This window comes from Ascaphus truei, chromosome 2, assembly GCF_040206685.1.
Source record: "Ascaphus truei isolate aAscTru1 chromosome 2, aAscTru1.hap1, whole genome shotgun sequence".
NCBI lineage: Eukaryota > Metazoa > Chordata > Amphibia > Anura > Ascaphidae > Ascaphus > Ascaphus truei.
In genome coordinates, this window is record NC_134484.1 from 304,375,808 (window position 1) to 304,391,325 (window position 15,518).

At 46.0% G+C, this 15,518-nt stretch overlaps 1 protein-coding gene across 7 annotated transcripts in view; it reads right to left on the reverse strand.

Moving 5' to 3' along the window:
• Nucleotides 1-15,518, reverse strand: part of ADCY1 (adenylate cyclase 1) — a 747,796-nt gene that overhangs the window by 649,158 nt on the left and 83,120 nt on the right. The gene's annotated exons all lie outside the window — the stretch shown is intronic.

Sequence of the window (15,518 nt, forward strand, 5' to 3'; positions counted from 1 at the left end):
GATTAGCCAGTGCGAATCTGCCAATCTCAGCTATTAAGCTGACATATTGTAAAGACAGCACTGTAAAAATCTACAAAAACATTTCCTAATTAATATACCAGCGCAATATAATTTTTATAACATTCCGTTGTTGATTACATACTGTAACTTTACTTGTTTCCCAAATAGCACATTTACTATTTTAAGAAATAGTTGGTATTGAGCTAAATACAAAGCCAACAAGTTAATTTAATAAATAAACATATTATTAATTCATATTTTTTACAAGGAAAACATTGTGCTCTTTCTTCTTCTATTAGATGGGGTATTTACTAAGAATATTGAACTTTTATGCTGTCCAAGATTTGCACAGGAAACACAAATATAATTTTCAATATCGTTATACAGTACATTTGCTACATAGTACGTAGTGTATCAAAGTCTGTCGTAGCAGCAAAACAGAAGCAAAAACATGAGATTTATCAAAGAATAAGGTCCCATAAGATACAGTTTTTCTGTGAGCCAAAATATATAAACAGAGAATGTGTGCCAAAATGTTCCGCCAATTTCAACTCTGGGGGCCTATGTGCTAAGATTTCATTATGCATTGTTTTGTGCATGAAAAGTTTAGTGCTAAAAAGTAAACCTTCAAAAGACTTCATAAATATCACATCATTTTTTGCAAATATTTTTGATGCAACCCTCATGTTGAATATGTGATTGATACAACTGAAATTAAAACAGAAATACAGAATGTACATTTTCTATTAATAAATATAATTGGAAAACACTAATTATTAGTGTAATATTATTCTAATAGCCATAATGTAAAAATAATACCTACAATAGTTGATACATAAAAAAACTGTCAAAAAGTAGTGGGGCTACACAAGCAAGTATAAAAATACTTAATTTACGACACGTAAAATGAGCAACCACAATGCAGCCTACTGTACATAATATACCAGCCCAAATAAATATAAACACACAAGGAAGGACTCTCATACTGTACTGTACATCACATAAGTCTAAGTTTGTGTAGGAACAAAATGCTTCTGCAAAAAGGACAATAATAAAGACATACTTATACATAAATAGTTGAATACACATATAGACCTGGTCCCCTTACCAGCGCGGGTGCCCGGCTATGGTATGCTTCCCCGTAAGCCGCCATTTCTCCCTTTAGGTGCCGCACGGTCAGTGAAGGCGGTGCAGCGAGATAGCTGGCAGCAAGAGGCGCCAGGAGACTCCGGCGGCTCTCCACTCTCCCGGATGGCGGTGCCGCCATGTTGGAGTTGACCGTATGTGTGCGACCGCTCGCGCATGAGTGTACGAGTGCGGCGGCCATCTTGTGTGTGGCAAAATGGTCACGCATGCGCAGCAGAGTGCCGGGAGTTGCGGCGGCCATCTTAGAAGCGGCAGACAAAGCGCAGGAGAAGTTAGTGAGGCAGGAAGGTCCTCTAGATGTTGCGCATACAAAGAAAAGTGGCGCGGAGGCCATTCGGATAGCGCAGGCGCAGACAGGAAAAGGTAGGCGGCCATTAGAGAGGCGCCCATGTGTTCTCCATAGGCAACAGCCTCCTTGGGAACTACAGTTCCCAGGAGGCATAGCTGCAGGCAGTCAGATGTTTTAGCTTAGCCAATAGGGCTGAAGAATCCTCCTGTTAAGGGAAGGATCTAGTTAGAGATATTAGCAGGCTTGCAGGAAGGAAGTCACTCAGGGATGGGAGGCAGAGAGGGGAGGTGGTGTGCAGGGTCAGTGACCAATGCACTAGGCCAGAGTAACCTCCCCAGACCCCAGCTAGCCCTGAGTCACCAGTGAGTTGCTGCAGCTAGGGACAGACCCCAGATAGGGATACTGCCACTTTAGCTGAGCAGGATAGCTAAGTTTCAACAGTGTTGTTTTGCAGTACAGTCAGAGTAGTTCACTTTGGCTGTTTCAGGGAAGGCCCCTCAGTGCGAAGGGGGGGTTGCTTTCTATAGTATACACAGTGTATGTGATATCACTGGTGCCAGCTGCAGGTGGTGAACTGTCAGAGTCTGGGATCAGACAGAATCTACAGTAAGAGATCTTCTGCATTCAGGGACTAGGCCAGATGTAATCCCCCAGGGCCCAGTTAGTCCCCTGAGACACTGTAGAGAATTAAGTGCATGAGATAGGGAAAGGCCTTAAGCTAGGGACTCCTTCAATATACTTATAGAGAGAGAGATGCTGCAGGACATTGCATGAATGCCAGTGCAGCTTGATATCTGAAAGGATATCTGACTCCATAGCAGAGACTGTTCTTAAAGGATCATCCGGCTGGGGATCCCTCCACGGAGGAGTCAGATGGTGTGATCATTCCTGCAAAGAGCAGCGCATCGCGCCGTGGGACCAAGTTGCGGAGTTGCTGATTACTTAGGCCTTACCCTCGCTGCCTACAACAGCGTCCGCTGTGGCGGACGCTGCACGGACGAGAGCCCTCCCCTCAATGGCGCCGGGCCCGCTGCGAGGGGGGGCCGCAGCGCTCGGGCGAGAGTTGCTCCTGCTCTCAATAGAATTGAGAGCAGGACTCGCGTCGAGCGATTAGGCACGCCCACCGGCAGTTCAGCCAATAAGGGCGAACCTGCCGGGTGACGTCATGGCTGCGCCCCGTCACTCCCCCGCCACGCCCCCCCCGGTCTCTCTGCCTGCAGTGAGCTGCAGACCGGGGAATCGGCTGAACGCGCCGCCAATCTCGCAGGCACGCGTTACAGCGGCGTTACCGGGGCCTTAGCCTAAGGATTATCCTGATCAGGACTATGATCAGGGAGGTAGTATATTAATTGCACCACCGGGCCCCAACACAGGGAAGCGCTATCCCTCATACTCACTTTATTGTTTGTGGACACTCAAGGGATAAGTGCCCAAGCACATTGGTACACCAAGGACTATGGGTGATGTAATGATGGACATGTGGGCTGATGGGATGGTATGCATTCAGGGTGATGCAATGTAATCCATATGATGTAATGATGTATTTATGTTATGCAATGAGAGTTTCACTGAAGTTACCGTACATGCTCAGTAAATACTGTTTATTCCCATTGTGTGTATTTACTGTATGGTTGTTCTGGTGAGGGCACACTCCCACCACGTTGGGATCCCTCATCAGTGGAGGCGCTGCACCATGTGTAAGTATACCCCAGGCTCCCAGTGGCGGAGGTTCATGCCTCTTGTTAGCCTCACAGGTGACAGCAGCATCAATAGTTATAGTACCCCAAGGGTACACCCACTACACAGAACATAAAATCATACATCTATCAAAAGAGTTTCCTTTATAACCAACTAAAATATGCTGAAATATCATTGTCAACATAATAATACCAACAATTTACCAATTTTTCTAAATATACATATATAAAACTATATATTAATTGTAATCAATATATAAAAAAGTTGATAGAACAGAAGAACAAGTAAACATACAAATGGACTCATATTCCATATATATAATGATACGGAATCTACAAATGCAGACAATATATAATATGATCTGTGTATGTTTTTATTTTTATATATATATATATACACTGGCGACACACTTTATTCGAGCTCGGCTAGTCCCACGAATTCGGGTATACCCGGGTGTATTGAGGTTTGTGACTGTTTTCTGCCCGAGTGCATTGGGTTATTTTCCAGGCAGGGATTGAAGCATTTTATTCCCGCTGGCTGCAATACTGCACAGTATATATATATATACTGCATTACAATTCATGAATTTATGCCATCTGGTAGACACGCGAAGCATTGCAGCCTATTAAATCCTAATCATTATCATTTAACAGATCAGCCGCCCGTCAGCCAGGCATGAACCCAGGCTGGGAAGGCAAACGCAACGGGGCTTGTCAGAGGTGAGGAGCGGCGTATTCCAGGTATCTGCCAGGTACATACTGGGTATTTGCTCGAATAAAGTGTGTCGGTGCAGTATATATATATATATATATATATATATATACCACACTATTTAAGGTTATGGAGGGTAAAAAAGTGACAAAAACCCTCCACAGTAAAGCATATACAGTAGCAACTGTAAATATTCCTGTATGTTCATTTGCATGTCTTAGACAGGTCTGCAACCCTGTCTTTCACCATTATCACCCAGCACTTCCACTGCAGCAAGGGATTCTGGGAAATGACATGCAAATGAGCACACAGTGCCACCTTTTATCTCAAGGTCCTATTACAGATGCAAAGCCAGTAAACCCACCCACAGACATGTTTCAACCTTGATGGGTATCATCAGTGTGAGGAGAGGACAGAGAGAGAGAGAGAGAGAGAGAGAGAGAGAGAGAGAGAGAGAGAGAGAGAGAATGAGAATGAGAGAGAATGATACAGTAGATAATCCACTCCAGCAGGAGCAGACACAGACAGCACTCAAAGGTAAGTAAGAAAACTTGTATTAAAAAATAAACATAGCACAAACATGACCAACGTATCGGTCCTCGTGGGACCTTCCTCAGGGTGGTGCTTGAGAATTATGGCCAGTGGATCCCTTAAATAGCCCCATATCCCCCCCAAAATGACTCAACCAGAGTAGCTGATTGGCCGTGCATCAAGTCCCATGATCAGACCCAAAGTCGCTGATGTCGCACTATGCCTGAATTCTGCTCTGCTTTTATTTCTCCTTATAGTTTTTTTCACGTTTGTTTCTCACTTTCTGCAATTTCATAGTACCCATGGAGATCCCCCTGATGTCCCGGTTATTACTGCACCTTATTTCTATATAAGTGTTCCCACTGATGTGCAGTCAGATACTATATCCACCATCATGATTGCCAGGATGTGAGGGATCGAGCACGTATCTCCCCACTGTGTGAGATGCTGCACTGCCTAAGTGGTGATGGGGCCGCGAATGTGCGTATCGCTAAGCCGTTGAGTCCTCTTCGATGGACCACGGCGTCACGGCACCATGGTTACGGAGGACACTCTCTTCCCTCGCAGTGGCGGCCTGATGGTACTGCATACACAACTCAGTGGTGGCCTGATGGTACTGCATACACATCTCTGATCCCTGTGGATCATGTGGCTGTGTTGATGACAGGCATAGTGCGACATCAGTGACTTTGGGTCTGATCATGGGACTTGATGCACGGCCAATCAGCTACTCTGGTTGAGTCATTTTGGTGAGGATATGGGGGTATTTAAGGGATCCACTGGCCATTAGTCTCAAGCATTACCCTGAGGAAGGTCCCACAAGGACCGAAACTTTGGTCATGTTTGTGCTATGTTTATTTTTTAATACAAGTTTTCTTACTTACCTTTGAGTGCTGTCTTGTGTCTGCTCCTGCTGGAGTGGATTACTTTTCTCTTACTATTGGTATAGGACATGCACTGCAAACTGTTTATGGAATTGGGAGTGCCGGCTGCCCCATTTTGATATATATATGTAGCCCCGGTAAGAAATGGGGGCTATATATCTTTCTCCTACTGGTGTAAGTCCTGTTAAGGGCAGGCCGCCAGTAGTTATCATGGGGTTTCCCCCCCCCCCCCATCAAGCCCTGCCTTGAGTGATAGAGGCAGGCCCCTGACTCTGTCTGCAAGCCTGAGACAGAGGGGAGGTCCTGGTAACATCATGAGGGGTGGGGCTGTCTAAATTGAGTGGGCTGTTCCTGTAAGTGACGGTTAGTTATGTCCTGGGAGTTCAGCAGAGAGTTATGTCCTGGGAGTTCAGCAGAGAATTGTGTCCTGGGAGCTGAGGAGTGAAGTCTAGTCTGTTGGAGTTCAACTCTGTTCTGTCCTGGGAACAGAGGGTGCTGGAGCAGAGGAGATGGTCTGGGAGTTAGAAGGAGACAGGAGAGGAGACTCTCAGCACCTTGATTAGAGCTGATAGCACTGTAGTGCTGTGGACCAATGCCCCTCACCCTGCTGAGGGGGTGAGGGGTGAAGAGATCTACCCTCACCCAGAGAATACATCCTGGAGGTGGGGGTTGGGGTATTGAAGCCCCAAACAGCCCATCCTGCTAGGGTACAGCCTGGAGGAGAGAAGTGGAGGAATAGACCTGTACATTTGGAAGCACTGCTGTACATGAACTGCTGCTGCTGCTGTGTGCTGTATCATTGTTACAAGGACAATAAAGACATTGCTGTTTTATTTAAAAAGAGACTGTGTGTGAGATTGGAATCTCTCGCCCTGGGACCAGGGCTTCTCTGGGAGGATTCCAGCCTATTCCCTAGGTTTTTGCCAGAGATGGAGGCGCTGCACCACCACCACTAAAGATGAAGGCATATACCCCAGAAGCCTGTCCCTGTTATCCCCAATACCAACGCGGGAGACTCAGGCCCTCCTGTTCCTCACAGGTATGCACCACCAACATACATGTAATCCGCCCTCACTACACCCTAGAGGTCCAATCTGCAACCGGGGGGGGGGATATGGGTTACATTTGGAGGCGCTGCTGAGATCCAGAATAGGACAGGATTTCAGCAAGGCAGAGCAGGAAGAGCACCTTCCGTGCAAGTACCGGAGAGAGTAGTGCATGTAATACCAGGGGTAGTCAGGGGAGCGTGGATTCCCGCACAGTACGCCCTGGGTGCCCTAAGAGGGTGTTGTAAGATGGGTGTGTGGCTATAGCTGTCCTAGTCCCTTGAGGCAGATAGTGTGAGGCAACTGGGGGGTTAGCCTGTTAACTTGTCCAGGGACCATGGCCCAGGGCACGCACTATGAGTGGCCAAAAGTAGGAGACGCCCGTACCTTAGGGAGATGCCCGGGTACACTAGCCAGCACCCATACATAACACACCACAGAGTACTTGTAGGAACCGTCAGCGAGTGCGGTGCACAGAGAAGGAGTTCTGCCTTGCCTGGGGTATGCCACATCATATCAGTGGGCAAACAGTCAGAAAAAGCACAGAGAGAGAGTATGCAGAGAGCGTTTAGTGAACAGTATAGTATAGTCAGTGTCTAGGAACGAGTTTTGCACTAGACACTGAGAATAGCAGTGATATACATTTGGAGGGCTCATCAAAGATGGCAGCCGTCCCTACATGTGCTCCGCGGAGCAAGAAAGAGTCCAAAATGGCGACAGCAGCGCCATCCACGGCCCAGCAGTTAGGAGCCGGACTAAAATGGCGACTGCCGCCAATACTGGATCGCGCACGTGAAGCGTGCAAAGAGACTGCCAGAGAAATGTGGAGGGAGATGTGCATGGGTTTGGCGCCAAACCCCGATCCCCTGCAAAAGGAGCGGAGCGGCGCGAAAGCCGAAAGCCCACCTACCTGTGCTGTGACTGGCCAACAGACAAGGCCACATCACACTGAGAGAATGAGTGCCCCTCCTCTTGTTTCCACCAGAGGGAGGGGGCACAAGGAGAGTCAATCAGGAGCGTCCTCCCCAGTGAAGGGAGGGACAGGAAGTGAGAGCGAGGAACTTCACTTCTGTCTGGCATTCGAAGAGCAAGGAGCTGAAACGTTGAACTGGTCCACCCCTGAGCTAATAATGTCTGAACTGAGCACCGCAATCTTCCAACTCCCAGGAGGCTTCCTGGTGGTGGAGATCGAGGGCCGAGAGTATCTCCGGTGCCTGTGCGTCCACTGCAGGACACCCGGACCGGCCGCAAGCACTAAAGCACGATGCCCTCAATGTGGCACGTACTACCTCTGGCTTAACGAACCGTGGCCCATGATAAAGACCCCTCGGGGTGCCTTTCCGGGAACACTAACGGAGGTGGCGGAGACAGCGGACGAGGCTGCTCTAGTTCCCTGCACCACTGCTGAGGTGGGAACAAAGGCCCAGTCAACAATCGAGCCGAGAGAAACTCCGGCGGAGAAGAGCGCAACCGCAGTGGAGGTACCGGAGCGGGCCAGTTTCGTACCACTACCCACTGACGGGGCAGCAAAAGACCCAGGTGACTCCCTCGCGGAGGATCCGACCAAGTCGTCTTCGGAGGAAGAAGATGGCGTTTCATCGGTGGCGATGCGCCTACCGGCGAACCACCCCAGCTGTAATAAAGATGGCAGTCCACTTACCGGAGAGAGGGAGAAGACGAGTCCGGACACCCACCGACGGCAAGCGCTGGTGCGGCCTGAGGCCCGTAGAAGTCCCACGGCCGTGGTGACTCCCAGTGCGGCGGAGACGGGATCCGAGACGGCTCCGGAGGAACCAGATGTCATCCGCCGGCAGCGGAGCGGTAAGGAGACTCCACCACCCCCTTACTCCCGCCAGGCAAAGAAGGATCCTGCAGAGGATGAGACGGAGAGGTTCACGGCCTACTTACCCATCTGCGGACCCGATGATCCACCACCGCCCCTTCCGGTCTTCGACGCACTTCCGGTGCGTGACCACGGAGCGGATGGAGATTCCACGGGCGGCAACAATGATGACACTTCCGGTTCCAGCTGGCACGGAGGACCGGTAGCCATCTTTGCAGCCTGAGGAGCCGCCATGGCGGCTGCCCTTGCCAACCTTGACCGCCCCGGCGTTCACCGAGGAGCACGAAGCACGCTGGAGAGGGCAAGCAAGAAAGTGCCCAGTGGTCGCGGTATCACCCGCTTGCTGGACATTGAAACGGACATTGCCCCAGCCCCAGCCCCTAGCGCCCTTGCCCTGGCCACTGCCCCTGCCCGGTCACGAGTCAGGACACCGGGACCTAGCGGGGCTAAGTTAAGTAAGAACCCCAAGTACTCCAAGGATTTGAGGGATTGGGATCTAAGTGATGAGGGATCTGATGGGGAAGTACTGTATGATGCTGTGATACGTGTGCCTAACCCCATGTCATTTTCTCCTGTGTTTAGAGGGAGGGCCCGAGGGTCCAACACTACTGCGGAGGCAGGGCCTGTAAGCAAGGTGGTTTCCAAAATGAACCCCACCATCCACATCAACGCATGAGGTAGACGCAGTCGCTCGCACACTACTGAGGCGGTCACTTCCGGTGTATCATCACAAGTTGAGTCACAGACAGGTACCTCTAGTGCAGTGTCCGAGTACGAGCACTGTGACAAGTGGTGGGCACCCCTGTTCATGGGTTACCACAAGGGCATGGACCGCACCAAGTTCCAGTTAGTCAGGAACAACATAGTTGATCATTGGTGGGCCTATACTCCCCAGGAGGTGGCAGATGAGTTAGAGCACAGATACCAGGAGATAGAGCAAAAACTCCTCATGCCTAAGGGGCCTAGTATATTGTATGATGACATTGCTCCTGCAGAACCGGAGTTTTGGGTACTGCCAAGCAGGGCGGGTCCTAGAAAGCTAACCAGATTGAGCAGAGCAGACAGAGCCATAGTGTCCAGGTATAGGCAGTCCCATGGGTATGAGTACCCTTATGTACCTGAACCCATAATGAGGGAAATAGAGGAGAACAGAGATACAGTAGTTGGCTCAGAGAGGCCGTACAAGAATGAAGAATGAGAACGAAGTTTGGTAAGGCGGGTTACCACAATGAAGATAAGGTCAGTGAGGTAGTCCAGGTCTGGAGTGTGGGTCGGTGCATATATATGCACAGTGTAATATACCGGCCGGAGTCTGGGTCGGTGCAACCCTACTACATTACCATAACTGACCATAATGGGAGGAAGGTACGGAAGCCTGATCCAAAGCATTATCATTAAGGGTTCTCCCCGTTGGGAGTAACCGTACTGTTGTACGCCACCTGGTGGTTGGCTCAAGAAGTATCATACATTGCAATGTGTTTTGTTTACTAGGTTTGTTCACCGCAGGATGGTGCTGCTAAAGTTAGGTCCAAGTGGGGACCATTGGATTCCACCTGAGGGAGAGTGTAGCCCCGGTAAGAAATGGGGGCTATATATCTTTCTCCTACTGGTGTAAGTCCTGTTAAGGGCAGGCCGCCAGTAGTTATTATGGGGTTTTCCCCCACATCAAGCCCTGCCTTGAGTGATAGAGGCAGGCCCCTGACTCTGTCTGCAGGCCTGAGACAGAGGGGAGGTCCTGGTGACATCATGAGGGGTGGGGCTGTCTAAATTGAGTGGGCTGTTCCTGTAAGTGACAGTTAGTTATGTGCTGGGAGTTCAGCAGAGAGTTGTGTCCTGGGAGCTGAGGAGTGAAGTCTAGTCTGTTGGAGTTCAACTCTGTTCTGTCCTGGGAACAGAGGGTGCTGGAGCAGAGAGGAGATGGTCTGGGAGTTAGAAGGAGACAGGAGAGGAGACGCTCAGCACCTTGATTAGAGCTGATAGCACTGTAGTGCTGTGGACCAATGCCCCTCACCCTGCTGAGGGGGTGAGGGGGGAAGAGATCTACCCTCACCCAGAGAGTACATCCTGGAGGTGGGGGTTGGGGTATTTGTGACGGTAGTGAGGGTTTGGCCCGGGATTAACGGGGTTACCCCCCAAGGGCCCCCCTCTAACCTCACCAGGGAGACAAGGGGTTAACTGGGCTGAGGCCCAGAAATGTGATTTAACCCTTGTTATAACATGAAAATGTATTTTCCCCTGTTCCATTGTAATGTCTGGTTAATCAGTGTCTGCATAACACACACACTGGGACTTAAGGGGTTAATAAGCTACAGCTTAAGAAAATACCCCGGTATTGTGTCTTTTCAGAGAATCTGGACTTCAAAAGGCTTAATTGAAGTTGAATGTGAAAAGCAGAAGGGTTTTTTTTAGTGTACAGTATGTTAATACCTGTTTGCAGGCAGCTAGTGTGGATTGTGAACATTATAACTCACACTAACAAAGGCCTCTGATTAAGAAGGTCTGGGCTTAGGTGTGACACATAGCACCAGTGAGCAAAAGGTAATGCCCTAATTGTTTATGCAAGACCCAGGAAGGATCAACAGGTAATTACCTAGTTGGTTATGCGAAAAGCTACAAGCCTACTTCAAAAGGTTTTATTGATGGGGGTAGGGGTGGGCTACCCCAAACAGGATATCTGAATGGGTGACCTTATTAAATATAAGAATATTATGAGATGTCCTTGGCTGAACATGATAAGAATTACATATGTGTATCCGTTGGATGTAGCCCATCTTTTGGAGTCTAAACACTGTATATGTAATGGCTGCTAAATGCCTGCGAGCGTCAGGTGTCAAGGATTGTATTAATATATCTCACCTGACTGTGTGTATTACGGAACGGAAATTATGCAATGATTTGCAGTAAATATGACATTTTGGTTGAGTTCTGAAAGACTGCAACCCCCCCGTTATGATAATGAGCAGGGAAGAGGATGTTTTATGTAAACGTGGTAACTCACACTTACACACCAAGGTTTCCTGCAGGAGTGAACATGACAAATGTCCACCCTGCTTCAAAGGGTTTATTGATGGGGGGGCTACCCCAAGCTGGAAGTCCAAAATGAGCTTCAAAAGCTTCAAAGGGACTTTTGCTAGACGGCACGGCGCCGTATCTGGGAAAGAGGGGGTTAAAATGATATATAAGTCAGAACCACCTTTTACCCATGGTTGTTCATGTTGTTCATGCAAAGTTCTTCATTGTTCTTCATGTAAATGATCTTCATGCATGCATGTATCCTGCCTGTTTTGCTGTGATGTCAACTAAAATATGGGAGAAGTGGCCAGTCTCTAATCCTGATGGCTTTCTTGCCATAATCTTTACCTAAGTGTCTATATTTTGCCTGTTATTTGTACATATTTGCTGTGTTCACCTTTATCAAGGAATAAAATCACTTTATTATATCTTAAGTCTCGTCCCAGTTCAAACCCAGGTATATATATATTTATATATAGTTTTGGTGTAAATTACAACTTGTCACAAGCTAACGTGACAGTATTGAAGCCCCAAACAGCCCATCCTGCTAGGGTACAGCCTGGAGGAGAGGAGTGGAGGAATAGACCTGTACATTTGGAAGCACCTGTACACGAACTGCTGCTGCTGCTGTGTGCTGTATCATTGTTACAAGGACAATAAAGACATTGCTGTTTTATTTAAAAAGAGACTGTGTGTGAGATTGGAATCTCTCGCCCTGGGACCAGGGCTTCTCTGGGAGGATTCCAGCCTATTCCCTAGGTTTTTGCCAGAGATGGAGGCGCTGCACCACCACCACTAAAGATGAAGGCATATACCCCAGAAGCCTGTCCCTGTTATCCCCAATACCAACGCGGGAGACTCAGGCCCTCCTGTTCCTCACAGGTATGCACCACCAACATACATGTAATCCGCCCTCACTACACCCTAGAGGTCCAATCTGCAACCGGGGGGGGGGATATTTAAACAGCCACTAGCATGCTACTCATTATTCTCCTGACGAAGCCGTGAACAGTTTCTGGTGCTGGGCGAAACGCGTAGAGGAAACCAGCAGACCTATTTTGGTCTTGGAGGCGACCCGTAGCTGAACCTAACCTGCAGCCGTGACGTCAGAGGATCAGACGGGCGCACAGAGGGAGGCTCCGATCGTGGATACAGTGCCGTGGCATTCAGCCTGATGACCCAGGGAGGCGGTGAGCTGCTCGGGACAACTCCTACTCACAATTTGTGACCAATGCTTTTATTATATTAGCACATTGTAAGTGCGCATTTTTTACCCATTCATTTTTTATAAAGTTTATATTATTGATCGCACTATGTAGTTTTCTCTCTCTCTTTATACATGCGGTTTATGCTGACGGAGTATCGATAAGGGGTCCGGTGCCTTTATACCATCAAGGGTGGCAACCCTATTTGCCAACTGCTTATATATACACTTTAGTCCTGTGAGTAGTACAGCTATATGAGCCAAGACACTGCCACATTTATTCACTGATTGCATTACGTCTGCACTTATATTTGTGTATCTTGTTTTGTTTTCTCAACCCAATATATGCTCCCCCTGGATGTTCTGAGATACTTCTAAACTCTGGAACCCGTGAAACAGGTCCCACCAGTGAGGTTTGAGCTGTGGGTTTTTTGGTCATCACTTATATTTATTTTATCATTTACACCACTATTATTATTTCATATATAGCTGTTCGCGCCTTTTTGTTCACCTATTTACACAAATACAAGGACAATAAAGACATTGTTGTTTTATATAAAAAGAGACTGTGTGTGAGATTGGAATCTCTCGCCCTGGGACCAGGGCTTCTCTGGGAGGATTCCAGCCTATTCCCTAGGTTTTCGCCAGAGATGGAGGCGCTGCACCACCACCACTAAAGATGAAGGCATATACCCCAGAAGCCTGTCCCTGTTATCCCCAATACCAACGCGGGAGACTCAGGCTCTCATGTTCCTCACAGGTATGCACCACCAACATACACGTAATCTGCCCTCACTACACCCTAGAGGTCCAATCTGCGACCGGGGGGGGGGGAATATGGGTTACATATATATATATACTTCCTAATCATTCCAACAATACAGAGTACCCAGTCTATTATCCAATCATATGACAAAGTATCTCCATGTTTGCATTATTACTTTAATATGTATATTTAAATTCTTAAAGAAAATGGCTAAGGTTCCATTTCGTATTTAGCCACTTTGGAATGAGAGCTTTTAAGGTAAAGATCCAATATCGTATACTTCGAGACTGCTCAAAAGTTTAAGCCTATCACTTCTCGTATAGGTACTGGGACATGTTCTATAGCTGTAAAAGAAAAACTATCATTATTTCCATAAGGACACTCATGAAAATGTTTGGCGACTGGGTGCATAACATCCCTCTTTCTTATAAGTCTTGCATGTTTCATTTTTCTATCCCTAAGGGGGTGTATGGTTCTGCCTACATACAGTACCATTTTCAGAATTCACATTTTAGATAATAGATTAAATAAAATCTATTTCAATTTATAAATGTGATAATTTCAGCATGTTTTATATTCTCTCCCAATTGAAACATGTTTATACCATAGGTCTCATAAAATGACAGATTTTGCAATGTCAACAACTAAAAGATCCATTTGGACTGGATTTATTTGATACAGTGTGAGAGGAATTAAAAAGACTAGGTGATGTATACAGATATGTCCTGCTGTTTCTCTGGCTCCACTCAACAAAAGCACGGACATCAATCATTTTGTGTGGAAGATATCATCAAGATATAATCAATATACATCCCATTTAACTCAAAGCAACTCTTTGTGTTGTTATTCACACCTGAATTTTCACATGAATATGCTAGAGAAAATTCTGTGTTTGTTTGCAGTTCAGCACATATCTGGCAGATAGCATAGTGAATGTCTTTACCTATGGAAGACTCTGCGCAGGCCATATCTGTATGTCTGAAAACAGGTGCCCGTGGTAGTGTATGCCTTATAAAGTAGTAGAGAAAGATTTGGCATAAAGCCAAAAAACTTTGCACCACCAAAATGAAAGAGCGAAGAGGTTGATAATAAAAAACAATTTATTATGCCAAAAATAGGAAAGAGTTATCATTCTATTCATCTATTTGTGAGTTTCATTCCATTTATTGCTGGACATTTGCACTGTATTAGAGGTTTATTTCTATGCGGTGGGATATACATATGGTCCTTGGACCACAGTTCAATGCTAAATCCCCTATAAGTATATAAGTATACTCTAATCATTATTATTGTCAAGGCTTGCAAAAGGGTTTTTCCTACTTTGTATCACATTGCATTATACTGTAGAAAGGATACTGGATTTTTATTCATACCAGTTGTGGCTGTGGAATGAGATACGTAGGCAGAACTACAAGAATGCTAAGATTAAGGATACAAGAGCACATTCGAGTCATAAAGAAAGGTGATCTGTCACACCCTGTGGCGAAACATTTTACTGAGTGTAATAAAGGAGGAATTGAGAACTTTAGCTTTTTAGCTATCGATAAAGTTATACCTAGAGAGCGGGGTGCGGATATGGTTAAACTCCTAGATTGCTTGGAATCCAAATGGATTTTCATGTTAAATACTAAATCACCTCATGGTATGAATATAGAGTGGAATCTTGTACATTTCTTGGGAGAATGAACTGTTACTATAAACTGTTATTATTATTTCTATATCCGTTATTTATGTTTATGAATACATCCTCTCTAGTTATTTTGATAATCTTAAAGGATGGATTTTGAATTTGAATAAGGGATTGTTGAAGGATTTTAAAACTAAAAAGGGATCTTTTGCATAATTGGTATATTTGGTATATTTTATACTTTTGTACACCTGGCATATTTTGCATATGCTCCATATTTTGCAAATATTGCTTTATAAGTTCGACTAATATGTCTGTTGTAGTGATGTATGAATAAAATGACTAACTAATTCCTCGTGTTCCTGAAAGTGTAATGGCATCATCCATTCTACTCTCTACTGTTTATATTCAAGTAAAGTTAAAGATCAAGTTATCATTGGTTTATTATAATATTACAAAATGATATTTCATGCATGATGTTTCTATGTTTGACCAATCTTTTCTTTATTATATGTATGTTCATATTATATTACATTATATTATACTATGTTCTTTCTTCTAACTATAAGGAATTCATGGTTGATTGGATTCTTTAAGAACTATTACAATAAAATAAATAATGAATACACAAGTAGTAGATAAGAGATATAATTCTTTTATTTTCATATACATGTATTAACCAGTTTCTTTGGAGACTTAGGTATGTCTGTTGACAGTTTTAATCTATATCATATATGATCAATAATGTGATTTATGATAAT